Source organism: Procambarus clarkii, chromosome 7 (genome assembly GCF_040958095.1).
Source record: "Procambarus clarkii isolate CNS0578487 chromosome 7, FALCON_Pclarkii_2.0, whole genome shotgun sequence".
Classification (NCBI taxonomy): Eukaryota; Metazoa; Arthropoda; class Malacostraca; order Decapoda; family Cambaridae; genus Procambarus; species Procambarus clarkii.
Window position 1 is genome coordinate 37,465,742 of NC_091156.1, and position 5,682 is coordinate 37,471,423.

Below are 5,682 nucleotides of genomic sequence, written 5' to 3' on the forward strand. Positions count from 1 at the left end.
TTCCTGTTTTTCTTACCTCTATACATAGCCTTCCCGGTTTGGTGCCTTTTGATAATTACTCACTTTCTTACCTCTACTAGATTTATTATTGCTTAAGGTTTTGACCCAATTTTTTTATAAGGCTGCCAAAATGTGGTGTAATGAAGAGTAAGAGGTGGAACTGTGTATGGCTGTTGCTCAGGATTGTAAAGTTTAATGTTGATTTGTCCTTGACTGCTCCTCTCCGTTGTCTCCTCCTCTTCCTCCTCCTCCTCCGGACCCCGCCCGCCCACCTCTGATCTGTTCTCCCGTTTCCTTCCCTCCGTCTTTGCTCAGTTTACCCATGCCCCCTAACCCTGACTTTGCTGACCCTGATCCCGACCCTGATATTCTTTAACGTGCTCTGTTGCTCTTTCGCCTTGGTTTCTTCCTTGTTCTCTGTTTTTGGCCTTTCTCTTCTCGTCGTTGTCCATTCTTCAATGGAACGTTCGAGGTTATTACGCCAATTTCCTCGAACTCCAACTTCTAATTTCGCGGTTTTCGCCCCTTTGTGTCTGTCTCCAGGAGCCAATGCTTGGTGCTCGTCCTGGTCGTTTTCGTGGCTATTCCTTTCTCTCTCCCCCCCCCCTCCCCAGCCATTGCTGGGGCTTCTAATTCTTCTGCTCTCTTGATTCGTGCTGATGTTCCCTTTGTTCCTTTACTTTTTCCTTCGCCTCTCCATTGTTCTGCTGCTCGTATCTTTGTGGGGAAATGGTACAGTTTGTTCCATTTATCTCCCCCCGAGTGTCCCGCTGTCTTCCTGATTTGAAACGCCACCTTGACTCCATGCCGGAGCCTGTGCTCCTGCTGGGTGACTTCAATTGTCGTCATTCGATTTGGGGTGACGTTCTGATGAATACCCGGGGTCGCCTCCTTGAGCCGTTTCTCCTCTCTTCCTCCCTGTCTCTTCTGAATTCTGGTGAGCCCACTCATTTGGACTCGCGGACTCGCACCCTTTCTTGTCTTGATCTTTCTCTCTGCTCTTCTTCTCTTTACTTAGATTTCATGTGGCAGGTTCTTGATGACCTCCATGGAATTGATCATTTCCCCATCCTTGTTTCCTTTTCCTCTTTTCGCCCTTCCCTCTCTTTCCCTAGGTGGCAGTTTGCTAAGGCAGACTGGACCCTATTTACCCTCAGTGCTGCTCTCTCTGACCTCTCCCTTCTGCCTCTCTCTCACGCTCTCCTCCTTTTTCATGACACTGTCTTCAACGCTGCCCTCCGCTCTATTCCTCGCTCTTCCTCTCGGGGTCCGCGGAAGTGCCCTCCCTGGTGGAATGCGGACTGTGCTCGGGCTGTCCGCTGTAAGCGTGCAGCCTGGAAGAGGCACCGCCGTAGGCAGACGACCGATTCTTTTCTTTTCTTTCGGAAAGCGAGTGCTGTGGTCCGTAGGGCCATCCGTACGGCTAAACGTGAATGTTGGGCATTTTATGTCTCGACAATTACGTACGACACCCCTCTGGCCCAGATCTGTAAGTGTATCCGCAAGATAGCGGGTAAGTTCGTTCCCGATGTTTCACCGGTCCTTCACCTCCATGATACTCTTGTGGCGGACCCGTTGCCGGTCGCTTCCGAACTGGGTTCCCACTTTTCTTCTGTTAGCTCTGGTCATCATCTTCCCCAATCTTTCCTTCTTCGTAAACCTGTCCTCGAGTCTCGTCCTTTAGATTTCTGCACTCATCTTCAGCTTCCCTATAATGATCCCTTCTCTCTCACTGAACTTCGTTCTGCCCTGGCCCTCTGCGGTTCTACGGCGGCGGGCTCCGATGGTATTCATTATGAGATGCTTCGCCATCTCCCTCCGAGCTGGGAGTCGTCGTCAGTCCCCGAGGACTGGCTCGATGCCGTTGTCCTCCCCGTTCGCAAACCGGGGTCTCTGGGTACTTCCCCTAAGGACTTTCGCCCTATTGCTCTCACAAGTTGTCTGCAAACTCTTTGAACGTATGGTTAACGTTCGTCTGATGTGGTTCCTGGAACACCATCACCTCTCCTTCTCAATTTGGTTTCCGCAAGTGCCGCAGCACGACAGATGTCCTGGTGAACTTGGAGGTCTATATTCGTACTGCTTTTGCTGCGAAGACCTCCGTTGTTGCCGTCCTTTTTGACCTGGAAAAGGCTTACGACACCACTTGGCGTTATCATATCCTATCTCAACTTCATTCTTTTGGCCTTCGTGGTCATCTCCCTCTCTTTCTCCGCAGCTTCCTCTCTCGTCGTTCCTTTCGGGTGCGCCTTGGTACCGCTCTCTCCCTCTTTTCAGCAATACGGTGGTGAACGCCAGGGTAATGTTCTAAGCACTACTCTTTTTCTGGTTGCCCTCAATGGTCTTCTTTCCTCTCTTCCTTCTGGTGTCTTCTCCGCTCTCTGTCGATGATCTTACCCTTTGTTGTCAGGGTGATGATTCGCCTCTCCTTTAACGCCGGCTTCAACTTGCAATTGATGCCGTGTCGTCTTGGGCCACAGATCATGGCTTCAAGTTCTCTACTTCGAAGACTTGTGCCATAACTTTTACGCGGAAACGGGTTGTTCTTCGTCTGTCACTTTATGGTCATCCCCTTGAATACAAAGATTCCGCGAAGCTTTTGGGGTTATTCCTTGACACTCGTTTGTCTTGGTCTCCCCATATCTCTTACCTCCGTGTTGAGTGCTCCAAGGCCCTTACCCTCCTTCGAGTCTTGTCCCATACTTCTTGGGGGGCAGATAGGCGCGCACTCCTTGCTTTACATTCCTCTCTTGTCCTGTCTGAGCTCGATTATGGTTGCCCTGCTTACTCGTGTGCTTCTCCTCCTACTCTTCGCCGTCTTGATGCTTTGCACCATACTGGGTTGCGTCTCGGTTCTGGTGCCTTTCGTTCGACTCCCGTCCTTAGCTTGTATGTTGACATTGGCTTCCTGTCTCTCCAGGACCGCTGTGATCGCTACTGTCTTCGCTATCTTGCGCAATCCTTACAACATCCTTCCTCTCGCCTCTGTCGTGCTTTAACTTTTACCCTCCTGCGGTTCCTGTTCCTCTTTACCACCTCCCTCTTTCTGTCCGGTTATCTTGCCTCCAGGATTCTCTTTCCGTTCGGTTTCTAGTGTTTCTCCTCGTGTTGTTCCTTCTTTGCCCCCGTGGAGAGTCCCTCTTCCGCGGTTTTGTACTTCCTTGACCCGTATCACTAAAGCTTTTACCCCTTCTACGGTTCTAAAACGCCTTTTCCTTGAGCACTTTTCTTCTCACTCCCGCTCCGTTTCTGTCTTCGCCGATGGGTCTAAGTCGGCGGACGGTGTTGGCTACTCTGTTGTTTTTCCTGATCGCACTTACATGTGTCGCTTACCTCCGGAGACTAGCATCTTTACAGCAGAACTTTATGCTATTCTCTCTGCTCTTCATCTCCTGCTTTCTCGTTGTCAGTCTTCCTTTGTAGTTATCGTTGACTCTCGAAGTGCTCTCATGGCTCTCGGGTCCTTTAATCCGGTTCATCCAGTAGTTGTCGAGATCCAGCATTGGCTGTTTCTTGTTCACAGTAAATTTAAGTCGGTTGAGTTTTGTTGGGTTCCCAGCCATATTGGTGTGTTTAAATGAGCGTGCGGATGCTGCCGCCAAGGAAGCTGTCCGCTCTTGTCCCATCTCTCGTAAAGGCATTCCGTATTCCGACTTTTACCCGGTTATCCATTCCTCAGTCCTTACCCGTTGGCCTTCTTCTTGGTTGTCTGTTACTGGTAACAAGCTACGTACTCTTAAATGTTGTGTTTCCTCGTCGCTGTCCTCCTTCCACCGTAACCGGCGGTGGGAAACAGCTCTGGCGAGGTTGCGTATTGGCCATACTTGCTTAACCCATGGTCACTTGATGGAGCGTCGCCCTGCTCCTTATTGTCCTAGTTGCATTGTCACTCTTACGGTCGTGCATGTCCTTCTTGAATGTCCTGACTTCCAGGACGAGCGTGTGTCTTGCTTTCCAACCGCCCCTCGCGGTCACCTGTCCCTCAATAGAATTCTTGGTAACTCGGATACTTTTGATATCGTTTGCCTTATGCGTTTTTGTCTCGTATTGGCATCCTTGGTGATATTTAGCGCCCTCTGATTATTTTGCGCATTTGATGGAGCTACATAGCCTTCCCGGTTTGGTGCCTTCTTTTGATAATTACTTACTTACTTGAGGAGGCATACTCTTGCACCCGTAGAACTGTAGTACCCAGCGTCTCGAGCGAGGGGACCATTTTATTGTCAATCCTCCTTTCATCATTGAACCCGCTCTCGACGGACTCACGGTTTTTAATGTGGCATATACTCACGACGCACCCCTAGGGGGCCCTGGTAAGATCGGCGATAGCTTCTTGTTGGGTGTCCTGCCTCTAATTGTGGCTCCATGGTGGGTGTGTGGACACATTCATAAATGAAAGTTTTCCATCGTTTTCATGGCTGATAATGTTTCCCTTGTACTTTCTCAGGCTCGTGGGGTGGGCGACCAAGCCCCCAAGTTGGACTGTGTTGGAAGACCAGGCCCTGTTGCCCGTGCTGCATTGGGCCCCGACGACCTGACTACTCCCCTCAGCTCTCCTCCCTCCTCAGCGGTACAGTAGTCCCCAGTGTTGACCACTTCGTCCCCTGCACGGCTTCGTCTCTCATTGTGACTACTGCGCCTTTTACCCCCCATGAGCTCCGGGGATTCTCAATGCCGTTCCCGCCACGGCCGCACTCGCACCATCCCTTCCCGTAATAGTACTTAAATGCCTTGTTTGATCCCGTTACGTGGGCTAAATACTTTGATCTCCACCATCTGGATTCTACTCATCCTGACGATTTCTCCCTGCATAAACACCTTGTTGATTTAGTAGATGCCTCTGTTACTTTTAACTCCACCAGTTACGGTACGCGTATCGTCGCTGCTCCTTCTCAGGATGCAGCTACTCGCTTAGCCGCTTTGTCCTGCATTGGAGAGACCCCTGTTCGGGTCTCCAAGAATGCTCGGTTAAATGCCAGTGTTGTCACTGTTCTCCTACCACACCATGTTGCAACTGGTGTTCGCCCAGCAAACACAAATCGTATAGAAAACGTTCATCTATCTCTTCCCATAGGTGTAGGAATGACTTGCATTGAGAAACTTTTAATCCAAAAATCCGAACACACAGGATGTATAAATTTTTTTTCCACAACTATTTTGTTCCTAATATATTACAAATAGTTTCTACATGTTTAAATATAAATTTTAGTTTTTTTGTAAAATTCATTAATAAATTATGAATGATATTTAATGGCTGAATGAAACCTTCAAAATATATTTAGTTATTCTATGATCTATGATCAGAAAAAGTAGTTTTCTAAATTTTCTAAAAATCGCTCTTAACACAATTTGACTCCTGATGTATTCCACTAAACACTAATATCATGTTTAAATACAAAGTGTATCTATTATTCCCTAAAATAATTTATATAAATTGTAAATGTTGCTCAATAGCGGTGTGAAAGATTCTGAAGACTTTTTGTTGTCCTACATTCTCAATGTTTACATGTTTACATTCTCTGAAGTATAGTTGTCAAGGCTGTGTCCTTCACTCTCACCACAGATTCTTACTCCTCTGCATGCTCAACTATAATTGTTTCCATTCTGAATCTCCATGGACATTTTGTATCCAAAATGATACAAAATGATCCTTCAGTGCCTTCAGCAGCCAGCACATTTGCT